A 16,008-nucleotide genomic window follows, 5' to 3' on the forward strand; every position below is an offset into this window, starting at 1 on the left:
ATTGTCATGCTCCCTAGTAAATGCTAACCTTATTACCATGGCAGACCTACATGTTCCAGACACGCATTCCCAATGGTACAACCCTCACAGCTGATGTTACTCCACTAAAGATAGGTTGCACTGTCAGTAAAACTAATGTTCCATAAATGTCCATTATGTACAGTGAGGATAGGTAGCCATACTGTTAACCACTGTATGTGTGGCAGTCCAATTGCAGTTGACAAAACTGTACAGGGAACATACAGCATGCCCAAGTCATTGTAGATGTGATGCTAGACTAAAGCATAGCAAAAATAGCTCAGACATCAGAACACTAACTCCTCCCCCAATGGCCAACATGTTGTCCACCAAACCCACACAGTGGGATAGCTGCACTTGCCACCTCCACTGATGGCAAACATTAGGAGGAGCAATGTCACAAGGCATACAGAAGTGCAGCATACATACAACAGAATAAACACACACCTGTATGTCATAGGAAGTATTGTTGGATCAACTCTGTTATAGTGTCAGCTGCATCATCATCATCTGCCTCCTCATTATTATCTATTTCTACCATCATCAGCCACTGGTCCAGTTGCCACTTCTTCAACATCCAGTAATGGGATGTGATGTCTCAGGGCTATATTGTGTAGCATGCAGCAGGCAACAACTATCTGACAGACATTTAATGGTCTGTAGAGCCGGGCACCTCCTGAGATGTGTAGACACCGGAATCTGGCCTTCAGTAGCCCAAAGGTCCTATCGATGACACGCCTCATCCTGCTGTGGGCCTCATTGAAACGGGTTCCCCCATCTGTTGTTGGATATTTCACTAGTGTCATCAGCCACTGCAGGTTAGGATAGCCAGAGTCACCTGTGTGCACACAGATTTGACACATCACAATACTGGAAATGACAGAGGGCAGTATGTGAAGCGAGGTGATATAACAGATGCACACATACAATTGGAGACATACCAATGATCCAGGTCCTCTCTCTCTGTAGTTGTGCCATCATGTGTCGGACATTGTTCTTCCTCGGAATGTAGGAGTCAGGCACAGAACCAGGAAACTTGGCCGTCACATGGGAGATATACTGGTCTGCGAGACACACCACCTGGACATTTATGGATTCAAGGTTTTTCCTTTTCCTGAACACTTGTTCATTGGCCCTGGGAGGTACCAAAGCAATGTGGGTGCCATCTCTGGCCCCTATCATATGAGAGGTATGTGCCATATCATAGAAGTCAGCTTTCACAGTCCTGTCCAGATGTTTGAGTAAAGCACACAGTACATACTTCAACACATGACTGAACATGGGCTGTGACGTCCCTGCTGCCAAGCCCACTGTGATCTGGAACGAGCCTAAGGCAAGGAAGTGTAGCACAGACAACACCTGCACTGTTGGAGGTATGGCATAGGGATGACGTATGGCAGACAAGAAAGCTGGCTCCAACTGGTTACACAGTTCCATGATGGTCTGACGGTTCAGACAATAGTTCTGTACGATGTGTCTTTCTTCCAGGGTAGCAAGATTGACAAGGGTCCGGTAAACAGTTGCATGTGTCATTCTCACCATTGCATGGAATCTAGGAATGGGAGAGAGGAATTGCCACAAGTTGATTTTGTCAGTTCTCAAGCCCCCAAACACAATACACATAGCACACAAGAGTAATGTGGACATAACAATGATGACAATTCCAGGCCCAGACATACAGTTTGCCAGACACAATACATTTGACACATCCATGTAACAACACCCAATTACCACAGGTAATGAGGTGTATGTCAACTTTGAACATATAGAGATGGTTACCCCATCTATGAGGCAGCAGGTGAATGCACATGTTGTGTTATAGTTATCTGTACACCCAACAACACTATGCATGAATATCAAATGTGTGTACCATGTGACATGTGTGAACATAGGTCATCTGTGCACATCTCACTAAAATCATCTCTGACTCACTTATCATTCACCTACAATACACAAAATTCATGTAAAATGGCAACCAAATGACCTAATTCCGCCGGTGTTTGTCGTCATGGTGGAAGGCGGTGTCAACCGCTGTGCAACTCCTCTTTGGTTAGCATTATTGCCAGTGGGAGACTGGGGCCGATGATGATCACCACCGGCAATAACGTTGATGTACGCAGCAGATGTGACCGCCATTTTTTGTTGACTAGCTCACTTGACTCCTGACACTTGTGCAAGCAAGACCTCCACTGCGTATACTACTGTGTTCTGACTCTGGAAGCCAATATGCCACATCCTACAGGAGATAGGGCCCCTGCCTTCACCCAGGAGGAGCTGGAGAAGCTAGTAGATGGGGTTCTACCCTTGTATGGACAGTTGTATGGGGCACCAGAGCAGCAGGTGAGTCACATGTTCCTCTCCTTTCTGCTTGTGATGTGTGTGGGTGTGAATGGCGTTGTGACGATGCACACTGAGTCGATGCATGCAGATGGCAAAGGATTTGGTGTGTTTGTGGTGTACGTGCATGTTTGTGTGGTCATGATATGTGTCTGATGTGTGGAGTCCACTGCTATTGTTGTGATGCCACTATACATGTCTTTCTACTTCTGTCTTTGTCACCCATGCAGGTCAGCGCCCATCAGAAGAAGGGGTTTTGAGGTGCCATCGCCAAGCAAGTGTTTACCCTGGGGGTCCATGCACGGTGAAGCACCCACTGCAGAAAGCGGTGGGAGGACCTGAGGCTCTGGGCCTGAAAGACTGCTGAGGCCCAGCTGGAGACGTCCTCCCAACAAGGGAGGGGTGCACGTCAGACCCTGATCCCCTAATGGCCAGCATTTTGGGAGTGACCTATCCTGAGTAAGGTGGGCGCTTGAGGACAGCAAAGAAGCCACAGGGTGTAAGTACACACTGACAACTGGCTAATGGTAGGCATGTATGGGTTTGAGTAGCCTACTAGTGGGAAGATGTGGTGTAGATTATTGGTACTTGCACATTGGCTATGGGTATGAGCCACACTGGCAGGGGTTTTCTCGATGTTGGCTGCCAATGCCATGCAGACAGTGACTCATGAGGGGCCTTACTCCCATGTTAGAGTTTGTCAGGACACATTACACATCTTTTGAGTGAGCAGATCCTTCCATCACCAACAGTGTACCTGAGGTGTCAGGGCTTTACCATCAGTAATAGACTTTCACTATCTAGGAAATTGGTGAGTTCTCAATCGGCTGCCTCATACTGTAGGTGTAAATGGCTGCACGGGGCCAAGATGTTACTGTATATATTGTGAAAGGGTTTCATGGCATGCATCCTTCCCATGCAGGAATCGTATGGGTAAGGAGTACAGGGTATGTCTATGTAAAAGAGCATGGTGGTGTGGCAAGTATTGTGCTACTGTGCATTGTAGGACCCTTCATACAGTCATTGTGTGCTATATGTTTCCACATCAGTAGGTTTTCACTGCATAGCTTCAGTGTGTCCTATGATTTCAGCCAGATGTGCATGTCCAGCTACCTGTGCCCAATCCCATACCCCTTTCCCCACACCCATCCAAAGCACACAGTCAGACCACCATTCATCCACCTCAACAGACACGGTTTGCAAAGACAAACACAGGCACTACAAGTCCCACCACTGCCATGCATACAAGCAACAGACACATGCAGACACAACACCATCCACTCCCTAAGGACTCTGCAGCCCCCTCCTCCCTCACAAACACTACACAACTCAAACCTGCTATCACCACATTAACACTCCCAGATCCAGCCACAAGTCCCCTCATGCCCACATTCACCACAATAGCAGGCACCCATATATCCACCCCATACACAGCAAATGCACTCACCATGATTACCAACACCCCCACATGCAGTACATCCACCTTACCTGCACACACCAGACACTCACACATCTACCCTGGCATTTACTTGCATTTCCTCCCCTCTTCTCCCAGACACCCCCACACACCCACCCAACAGATACTCAGCACACACATGGCATCCACCCACACACCAGCACTCAAGACATATACCTGTACACACATCTCAAGCATTCCCTCTTCCTCCACCCCCAAACGTTTTTCCCATGATCGCCCTTGTGTTCCCCAAAATGATTTTTGCAGGAGTTTGCCCTATTCCCTCCAACTGACACAGTCCCTGTTTCCCCAAAGCACCCTGCTACCCTGCCCAGACCCAGTACTTCCACCTCCCAGTCCTCCCATGGCCGCCCGGGTACTGCCCATGCCCCTACCACACCTAAAACTTTGGCCCCCACAAAAGCTAGAGAGAGCCCTCTGAAACCCAAAACCAAGGGCCCTCCCTCTAGCTCAAAGTCTAAGTCCAAACCCCCCTCCATGCCCAAACCAAAGGACCCCACTCCCAAACGCAAGACCCTATCTCACCTCCCCCATCACCACTGAGGTGTCTGCTTGCCTCGTTGATGCCCCTGCCATGTGGAGGCCACTTTGCAGTCAGGAGTCAAGTTGGGGCGAGAGACATTACCAAGTGTGCCAGGGGCACAGCGGACTACTGGACCCGCTAGTAGGCCCATTTTGTACATAGTTTTATATACATCTATTTATATATTTCAATATATCTGCTCCACTTCACCATTGGTGTCAATGGTTACAAACTTGTCCTGGCTTTCCTTCAACATGTATGTGTTGTACATGTGTGATTTGGTGTGTGTCTTCTGTGTATGTGATGTGTTTGTGTAGCAGCATGAGTTGTGTGGGTGAGTAATGGACTTATGATGTGTTGGGCTGGTGTTGTGTGGCATTATGTGGTAGTGGTGTGTGTGATGTGATGCATCTGTGAGGTACTTTGTGTGTTGGGTGGACATGGCGTGTGCTCAGACATGCTGTTTGGCAGTGTTATTGTTTGTATTGGTCGTGTGCTGTTGTCACGTGTTGCTGCCAGTATGTGTTTTCCTATAGAGGTGTGCCTCTCTGCCAATGCAGTTGTGTGGTAACAATGGTATAGTCGTTGTGTGACTCGGTCGTGTTGTGTGTAGATGTGTTTGACAGTGGCCGTGGTGTGTGTGTGCAGTGTGGTGTGTGTATGGCACATGTATGTTGCCCATGGTGTGTGTTGTTTGTGTGTGGGTATGTGTATGTAGATGTGTATGTGTGTTGGCACTGGTGTATGTTTGCATGTGTGTGGCAGTGTTTTGCCGTGTCCGGGTTGTGTGTGTGCTAGGTGGGTGTACTCACGGTTGTTGTCTTTGTTGCCGTCGCTGGTTCTGGAATAGTATGGCCAGCAGGAGTAGTGGAAAGACTTTAAGTTCAGGTTCCATGGCAGCTGCGGAGGTGCTGGTGTTCCTGGAGGTGAGTGTCTCCTTTTATGTTGTTCATTTGCGCAAGGCTTTTTGTGGTGGTGTAACCACCGCGGAAATCCTGGTGGTGTGCAAACTCGTAATATGGTCGGCGGAAACATGGTCTCCGCTGGCCTGAAGATACCTGCTGCTGGCCCCGGCGGTCCACCCACACTGGTGGTGTATTGACTGTGTTCTTTTAGGAACACTGCCATGCTCATAATATTGCGGTCTTCTCCACTGGGGCACCGGCAGTGCGTCCACCATCACCTTACTGCGGTCATGGGACTGCCAAACTCGTAATGAGGGCCTCAGCCCTGACATTTTTCCTTCCCCCCAAATGCTGCAACAATCTCATTTCTCTCCTCTCTACCCCCATATTGGATTAATTTAATGTTCTGAATAAAGAACATCTTATCTCTTTTTCCCATTCAGAATTGCAATGTTGGTTTTAGTTCATTCCTGGTATATTATTGTCTTCCTTTACTAATATCATTCAGTGCTTTGGCTAACGTGCTCTCTATATTCAATACAATTTGGAAAACAAAAAGTAAATGAACATTGCTACCTTATTTGGTCTACTTTCCCTTGGTTCCCTTGAATGGGTGTGGTTCCAGAATAGTATAGTTAGACCACTGTCTGACATGTGATATGTTGTGTCCTAAATACATTGTACAAAAATATCACTGCACTGGAGCTAATAAAAGAAAATCTACTCCCAGTAGGGCAGTATTTATCTAAACAACATCTAGGACACAATATTTGTGTGAGATGATATTTCATCCCATGGAACTGAGACATACAACCCTTGATGGGATCTACCTGCAGACTCATGGTTTTCCGAGCTTCCTCTCCAAACCCTTGTTTAGCACTATAAACAGTACAGTCTCAAGCAGTGCAGGGAATTTTACAAACCCTGCAAATAAATAAACATATAAATGTACCAAATGCTTGTCCTGGACTGATTTTAATAAGAAGTCTCCAATAATACACCCAATGATAAAGCACAATGTGGCACACATTCTAAAAGATTCAATAATACCTCTGGTCCTAAAATAATAGGCTAGGCCCTCTGCACCTACAATACTGTATATTCTTGCCCTATCATGAATAAGTCCACAGTATCAAATGCATTCGAAGTCATAGTAGACAAATAGCTTGAAAATGGCCTTGTGGAGGTAAGCTTACTTATCAATCCTCAACCACATTCTTCCTTGGCAGAATCACAAAGTCAGTCATGTCTGCCATCAGAGAAAAGGCTTAATGGGCATGTGATTTTTTGGCATTTGACATTGTTATGTTTTCACCTTATCAGCTGCCTATGAGACAGTGGATTATCTAATTTAACTAGCTCATCTACTGGCCAAATAGTACAAAATATCTGCTATTCATCCAGCAGCTGGTAAAACAGTACATGATGTCTGCTGTTTAGCCAGCCACAGACTAGTACATATACATTTGACCAGTGGCTGCATAAATAATGTGAAGGACGTCTGTATTTAGCTACGGTAAAAAAGGGATTCCAGACAATGGCAAGGTGGGGGCTATCTTGTAATGGGGGTACAGCATGTGTGAAGCATTTGAAAGTAAGTGTATATATAAACACACAATAGATTGCAAAAAGGTAAGTGCATGAATTAACCTAAATTGTTTACAGATCAAAAATGTAAAATAATTTATGCTATTTTAACATACAAATAGGACATGTAGAAATCAAACAGAACCTTCAGGATACGGCACACAGATATTTGACACTTTAGTCAAGGAACATTTGGCTGTCGCTAAGAATGTTGAGTATGGGTTTAAAGCATGTTACACAAATGTTTTATTCACTCATGACAATTTATTTTTTCTTTAACCGGGGAGGTGCGTGTGTCAGCCAATGGCCAACACACTCACACCCTTCCTGGTGCGGGCCACTTCCATTAGCCGACAAAAGAGTGGTCTGTAAAAATTGCTTCAGTGCATTGCACCAGAAGTTTTTTTTCTTTAAAATGCCCTCTGGAGATGTGGAAGAGCTTCCGCGTCTCCCCCGCCTCCCTCCTGTCCATTCCGGTGGGGGGAAAAGAGGCCAAAACGGCATCCCCAGATGCCAGGGAGGCAATGAGAAAAAGTGTATGTATTGCAAACAGATGTAGTGGGGAAATTAGGGTGTATACATTTTGTAATACTGATTTGAACAACAATCATGCTCTTTTTTGATGAATACTTGGATAAGGTATATTTAACTACTTTTTGCACAGGTAAACATCATTTAGTATAATGTGTAGTAGAACAGCACATGCACACTTTTCACTCTGTATGTAAACACTACAAGGGGTATATTCATATATACAGCTTTTTATATATATATATATATATCTATATATATAAACATATATATATACACATATATATATATATATCAAAAGAAGGGGATTTCTCTTTCACTTTGTCAAGAGAAAAGAACCGCACTCCGTCGTTGTGCAATTAATAATTAAACTTTTATTCCATTCGTGGGATTACAAACAAACAAGACAGGAATCCCCTGACGCGTTTCAGTCACACCGGACCTTGTTCACAACGATGGAGTGCGGTTCTTTTCTCTTGACAAAGTGAAAGAGAAATCCCCTTCTTTTGAAATACGGACGTCCTGCCTTCAATCAGCACCACCGGTGAAATAAGTGCGCCACAACACGCTTGTCAGGACATTTCTCCTCTTTTTACATATATATATATATATTTTATGTGAATAGCTGGGTGGATTAGTAAAGCAAGCCATTACCTCTGCTTTAAAACAAATGAAATGTATGTATGTGCGGGAGGGCTAAGAAGAGATGAAGGGCACTTTTGCTGGGTGGTAGTGAGGGCATTCAAGGAGAAGGTCATGGGACGGGAGCACCAAAAATGACTGTCGTACTGGGTGCCACTAGCACTAAAGACTGTGATGATGGGTATGGTAAGGTAAAGTAATAATGTGTCCTTTTTGTTTTTTTCTGTGTCTTTAGAAAACCTGCTGATTGAAAGAAGAAGCAAAGGTAAGGTGACTGACATTTATTGACACTTCACACACACACACACACTCACCAGCAATTTTGCTGACAACATATCTGCCTTCTACATAGACTAGTGTTTTAGAGGTAGAGTTCAGTTGATAGCAGAAATGGGGTCTCATTGGATGACTGTTGCTGAAGCCGTAACATGGGCACTAGACCTACCCACACAAGTGAGGAACCATTTTTATACCAAGAATACCCTGCAAAGGTGAAATGTTGATTAAAAACACAGTTTACCCTTGCTTTTCTGTCACATAAACTGCAGAAATGTGCAGAGATCCACAAAATTCCTACCACCCAGTGTTTCCCCACTTGTCCTGATCAAAACACAACCCCACTTGTGTGCCTGTGCCTAGTGCCCACATTAGGAATGGATCACTCCAGGGTCAACAGTAGCCCTCATGCAAGGACTATTATTGCCCCTTGTGTGATCCATTTCTGTCCCTGACACTAGGCCCAAGCACACCAGTGGGGTAGGGTTTTTATCTAGACAAGCTGCGGAATGCTAGGTGGTTAGATCTTTGTGGATCCATGCATGTTCCTGTAGCTCACTTCACAAACCTTTGGGAAATCCCCACAAGCCACACCTCCGTGGACTCCCCTGAGTGTCTAGTTTTCAGAAATGTCTGCGTTTGGTAGGTTTCCCTAAATGGTTCCAGATCCCAGGACTAATTAGTACACTCATCTCAGTTATCATTATCACCACAGTACGTTTTAGGCCCTTCCCTGTTGCATGCACTTGGCATACCCACACAAGTGAGGTGCCATTTTTATTGGGAGACCTGGGGTGAATACTGGGTGGAAGGAAGTTTGTGGCTCCTCTCAGATTCTAGAACTTTGCATCGCTGAAAGGTGCAGAAAATATGTTTTAGACAAATGTTGAGGTTTGCAAAGGGTTATGGGTGACAGAACCTGGTGAGAACCCTACAAGTCACCCCATTATGGATTTACCATGAGTGTCTAGTTTTGAAAAAATGTATAGTTTTGGTAAGTTTTCTTAGGCACCGGCTGAGGTAGAGGCCAAAATCCACAGCTACGCACTTTGCAAAAAACCCGTCCATTTTTACTGGAAAAATGTGGTATGTCCACGCTGTGTTTTGGGGTATTACCTGTCGCAGGCACTATGCCTACCCACACAAGTAAGGTAACATTTTTATCAGGAGACTTGGGGGAATGCTGGTTTGAAGGAAGTTTGTGGCTCAACTCAAATTCCAGAACTTTACATCGCTGAAATGTGAGGAAAATGTGTTTTTGTAGACAAATTTTGAGGTTTGAAAAGGATTCTGGGTGACAGCACCTGGTGAGAGCCCCACAAGTCACCCCATTTCCAATTTACCTAGGCATCTAGTTTTTACAAATGTATAGGTTTGCTAGGTTTCCCTAGGTGCTGGCTGAGCTAGATGCCAAATTCCACAGCTAGGCACTTTGCAAACAATGCATCTGTTTTCATTGGAAAAATGTGATGTGTCCACATTCTGATTTTGGGAGTTTGCTGTTGCGGATACTAGGCCTACCCACACAAGTGAGGTACCATCTTTATTGGGAGACTTGGAGAATTGCTGGGTAGAAGGATGTTTGTGGCTTTCCTCAGATTCCAAAACATTGCATCTCTGAAATGTGAGGAAAATGTGTTTTAGACATGTTTTGAGGTTTGCAAAGGATTCTGGGTAACAGAACCTGGTGAATGCCCCACAAGTCACCCCATTCTGGATTCCTCTATGTGTATGTGTCTAGTTTTCAGAAATATATAGGTTTGCTAGGTTTCCCTAGGTGCTAGGTGCTAGGTGCTGGCTGAGCTAGAGGCCACAATCCACAGCAAGGCACTTTGCCCAAAACAAGTCCCTTTTCAGTAGAAAAATGTAATGCACCCACATTGCGTTTTGGGGCCTTTCAGGTCGCCGGCACTAGGCCTACCCAGTTGAGGATCCATTTTTATCAGGAGACTTGGAGGAAGACAGAATAAAAGAGCAAGCATTATTGTCAATTGTCTTTCTCTACATTTGTGCCTTCCAAATGTAAGACAGTTTGTAAGAAAAAAGTCATTTTAAGAAATGCCCTGTAATTCACATGCTAGTATGGGTCTCCTCTAATCCAGAGATGTGCAGATAAGCACTGCTTCTAAACCCCATATGTTGTGCCCATTTCGGAAATACATAGATTTCCCTGATACATATTTTCCACTCTTGACATTTTACCAAATGAATTGCTGTATACCCGGTATACAATGAAACCCCATTGCAAGGGGAAACTCATCTATTGGCTCTGGGTTCCTTGCGTTCTTGATGAACCTACAAGCCCTATATATCCCAGGAACCAGAAAACACCAGCAGAGATTACAGTATATTGCTTTCAAAAATCTGCCACAGCTGGAAAAAGATACAGAAGAAAACATAGAGAGCAATGGCTGTTTTTTCAACTCAATTTCAATATTGTTTATTTCAGCTGTTACTTTCTATAGGAAAACCTTGAAGGATCTACACAAATAACCCCTGCTGAATTGAGAATGTTGTCTACTTTTCAGAAATATTAAGTTGTCCGGGATCCACCATTGGTTTCACACCCATTTCTGTGACTAACTAGAACTAGGCTGAAAGCACAAAAAATAGTAAACATGGGGTATGTCCCAGTAAAATGCCACAACTGTGTTGAAAATTCTGGTTTTAAGATTTAAGGATCTGATTTAAGTCGGCCTGTTCCTGAAAGCTGGGAAGATGGTGATTTCAGCAGCACAAACCTTTGCTGATCCCTTTTGCAGGGAGAAAACAGAAACCTTCTTCTGCAGCCCTTTTTTCCAATTGTATCTCCAAAAACACATTTTAACTGTATTTTGGCTAATTTCTCTGTCTCCTCCAGGGAAACCACAAATTCTAGATACATTTAGAATCCCCAGGATGTTGGAAAAAAAGGCACACATTTGACATGGATAGCTAATGTGGACAAAACATAATGGGGGCCTAAGCCCAAACTACCCCAAATAGCCAAAAAGAGCTCAGCACTGGTGGGAGGGAGGCCAAGCAGCAAAAGGGTTCATGTTCACGAGGCTCCTTTAGGTGATTTTTTAGGGCTGGGCTCTTTTTGGGCTTCTTATAGAATGATATGTGTAGCTTTAGGATTATGCATAAGGGTGATTGTGCTTGCTTCGTATTTCAAATCTGGCAACACAGCAATAGTCAACAAGCAGCAGCCAAGAGGGAATGCAGAATGATAGGTGGTATCTGGGCTCCAGATGGAGGAACACACACAGTAGTTAATTGATGTTTAGGGACACAGTACTTTGGGACACATGCACGAGGTAAATTGAGGCTTCTGTGGAATGGAGAAGTGAAAGCAGGAGACAGGTAAATAATACATCCGGGTAATTCAGAGGAGGCATGGCCTCTGCTGCCTATGAATGAACACACTTTCTGATACTATTCACATAGCACAGTAGGCTTAGGGCATAGATGCAGCATGCATAGAAAGAGGAAGTATCAAGGAGCAATACAGAAATTTCTCCTTGTTACTCCTCACTTGGGAAGGTGTACCATTTTGACCCATTCCCTAACTGGGATTGCATCAGAATACCTGGGTGGATGCATGAAGATGTCCATGTTCCACCCATAGAATGCCTTCTCAGCACAGGGTAAAACAATGCAGTGATTTGCATTGTCTTGTTTTACTCGGAATCTATTAAGCCACTCAGAGCCACACCAGATGGATTTGAGTGGTTTACTAAATCCCACTAAATCCCATTTAAAGGCTTGTGTTGCCTTGAGCCTTCTTGCTTGAAGCAAAGGCTAAGACTGTGACTTCCCACCAAATGCAACCTACCAGGAACAAATTCCTGCATACATTATTATTCTTTGTACTGTTGCTATTTTTATTTGTATGTGTCTAATTTCATATGGAAACTGAGAAAACAAATGTTACCACTTTATTTCTTACACTTGCCCGGAATGTTTCATAGAGCAGAAGGCTGGTGGGGCTGGCAGGAGCCACTCATTGGTGGTTACAAACTGTCTATTAGGGCAAATGGGTACAGTATATTCTTTTCACAGCATATTATTGTGGTTAATTTTCATTAGAATGGGTTCCAAAGAGCTGTTGTGCAGCTCAGCAGCACAATGTAACAAAACAACTTGATTTTATTTTAGGATTATTGAACATCAAACCAATTTTATGAAGGGAAAATTAACAACCAAAATCATATCACAGTTATTGAGAAAGTTCATAGAGATGATACAAAAACACTTTACAGACAGGAACAAAGATAGGTGTTTAGACATTAAGGGGGTGATTCTGACCGCGGCGGATGGCGGTCGCCGCCCGCCAAGCGGTTCCCGCCGAAAGACCGCTCCGCGGTCAAAAGACCGCGGCGGTCATTCTGGCTTTCCCACTGGGCTGGCGGGCGACCGTCAAAAGTCCGCCCGCCAGCCCAGCAGGAAACACCCTTCCCACGAGGACGCCGGCTCAGAATGGAGCCGGCGGAGTGGGAAGGTGCGACGGGTGCAGTTGCACCCGTCGCGAATTTCAGTGTCTGCAAAGCAGACACTGAAATTCTTCGTGGGGCCCTCTTACGGGGGCCCCTGCAGTGCCCATGCCATTGGCATGGGCACTGCAGGGGCCCCCAGGGGCCCCGCGGCACCCCCTACCGCCATCCTGTTCCTGTGATGGCGGTAGGGGGTGTCAGAATCCCCATGGCGGCGGAGCGTGGGATTCTCAAGGGCAGCGGGAAGTCGGCGGTACACCGGCGACTTTCCGTTTCTGGCCGCGGCTGAACCACCGCGGTCAGAATGCCCAGCTGTGCACCGCCAGCCTGTTGGCAGTGCTACCGCCGACCTCCGCCATGGCGGTAATTACCACCAGGGTCAGAATGACCCCCTAAATTCATCAGGTAGGATTAAATGATCATATTCAGTTATGTCAAATTTAAACTCCTACCTCACCCCTACTTTTTTCAATGTCCTGCAATTGATGTATACACAGTGCTACATTGCTGCATCCTTTGTCCAAAATACAGCTTTTCTCTTCTATTAGTAATAATTCTCACCTACGACAAGGTTTCCGTAATTAGGGGTTGTGACTTATCTCCACCTGTAATATGATCTCTTATTTGTGTGTGTAAAATAAAAACTGCCAATATATAAGGGGCATATTTATACTCTGTTTGCGCCGGAATTGCGTCGTTTTTTTTTACGCAATTCCGACGCAAAACTAACTCCATATTTATACTTTGGCGTTAGACGCATTTAGCGCCAAAGTCCATGGAGTTAGCGTCATTTTTTAGCGTGGACACCTACTTTGCGTTAATGATATGCAAGGTAGGCGTTCCCGTCTAAAAATTGACTCCGAGGCATGTGCGCCGTATTTACACTCCCGGGCAAAATTCACGCCCGGGAGTGGGCGGGTCAAAAAAAATGACGTACGGCCGCTTTTGCGCCGTTTTTTAGCGCCTGGTCAGGGCAGGCGTTAAGGGACCTGTGGGCTCGGAAGGAGCCCAGAGGTGCCCTCCCATGCCCCCAGGGACCCCCCCTGTCACCCTTGCCCACCCCAGGAGGACGCCTAAGGATGGAGGGACCCATCCCAGGGACATTAAGGTAAGTTCAGGTAAGTGTTTTTATTTTTATTTTTTTGTGGCATAGGGGGCGTGATTTGTGCCCCCCTACATGCCACTATGCCCAATGACCATGCCCAGGGGACAGAAGTCCCCTGGGCATGGCCATTGGGCAAGGGGGCATGACTCCTGTCTTTGCTAAGACAGGAGTCATTTCTATGGGGGTTGGGAGTCGAAAAAAATGGCGCAAATCGGGTTGAGGCGAAAAATTTGCCTCAGCCTGTCTTGTCCCATTTTTTGGCGCCCAAGCTCCATATCCCCCTACGCCGGCGCTGCCTGGTGTACGTCGTTTTTTTTCACGCACACCAGGCAGCGCCGGCGGCTAACGCCGGCTAACGTCATTGAATAAATACGGCGCCCGCATGGCGCTTCAGAATGGCGTTAGCCGGCGCTAATTTTTTTGACGCAAAACTGCGTTAGCGCAGTTTTGCGTCAAAAAGTATAAATATGGCCCTAAGTTTCACAGACTAATATGAAGGTTATTTTGCATTTCTGAGATGTCTTGGGCTAGTGGCTATTTTGTTCCATTATCTATTTTCCTCAGTCTGTATCACACATACATATCCTTTAAAAAGATGGACAGTGCATTGCTTGAGACAGTTGCGCCATCTCTATTGTGGGACGTGAAATGCGACTTCACCATTGTGCACATCACTTTCTTTCGCAGTCTCATACACCTCATTAAGACTCATTGCCTGATCAGGAAACCTCATAAGATGGCCACACTGTTGTGAGGACCTTGCTGCTAGAGTGCCCAACCCTTCTGTACATGCCCCACAATGCTACCTGAGTGCTGCTGTGGGGTAATGGCTTTTTTCACACTACCCCCTGGAAACATTTGCAAATTGTGCTGGTGAGCATCAGGGGCTGTGAAAACCTCAGCTAATTCTGTACTGACGCAGCTGTCCTAGATTCAGCAGCGCGGCCGCAAGCCTAGTCATACTGCTGTCCCTACTCGAGCATGATATGGGGCCTCAGTGACAGCCATCTCCACACCAGGTGCCTGATTGTCATCTTTGGCCCCTCCTTGTAGCTCGGCGTGGAGGAAGCCATATTGGCATTAGAGGTCGGCTGGACTGTGTGATGCAGGGCCTGCATTGCTGTCTGGACCTGCACTGTGGTGGGGTTGTGAAGTCCTGATTGGCCCCATGAAAGGGCAGATTTTCCCCTGACCTGCATCAACTCATGAGCCCGAGCTGGGGGGGAGGGGAGCAGCCTGTGCTTGGTGGGCACCCAAGTGATAAGAAATGGATGCACATTGCCAAGCTCATCTGTGGTGGGCAGGGTCTCTGGGACTACTTGTGCTTGGACACCTCACACCATTTAATAAGTGACTCAACTCTGATTTTGCCTGCCTTGCCCTTTGACTGGTGGGACTGCTTATTGCCCCTTCTGGTTGCGGTCTGCCTGACTACACAGGACGCATCTTACCAAACAGAGACAGCCTTCACAAAGAGATGGGCATCTCAGTGCATCTAACAACATCATTCTGAATATTACTTTTATGTGTGAAGGATGGGCATATTGATTAAAAAAGTTGAAGAATTTAACCTCATAGGCACAAAAATAGATGATCATGGCAGGTACGTAATAGCATGGGGTGTGTTGAGTGGCACTTACATAAATATTGATAATAATTATGGCCAAAATATAGACAACTCTGGCTTCCCCATTAACTTATGGGGTCAAATGCAGATTCACATAGCTTTAATGATTAAATAATAATGATTTAATAAAAACAAGGAGGCTAGCATTGTGCATTAACTTTTCTTTATCATGCCCAAGCAGCAAACTATTCAAAGTTCCATGTTAGAACAAAGTATGACTCATAAAGAAAATCTAGAGCTTACAGTCCATAAAAATCCTCAAGATTCTATCTTCTCCCTCTTTTGGCACTGCTCTCTTATTTTCCAGCTTGAATCTATCTCCATTCTGCCAAATATATTTTCTATGAATCTGTAATTAAGAAACAGGACCTAATTACGAGTGTGCAGTCTGACCATCGGATTACAATACTGGCGGTTGGACTGCCAGACCTTTGCCTGCACCAGGATCATGGAATTCGACAGGTGGACGACGGTCACAGTTGTGGTCAGCCACGGCGGTGCAAAG

Source organism: Pleurodeles waltl, chromosome 1_2 (assembly GCF_031143425.1).
Source record: "Pleurodeles waltl isolate 20211129_DDA chromosome 1_2, aPleWal1.hap1.20221129, whole genome shotgun sequence".
In the NCBI taxonomy this organism is placed as follows: domain Eukaryota; kingdom Metazoa; phylum Chordata; class Amphibia; order Caudata; family Salamandridae; genus Pleurodeles; species Pleurodeles waltl.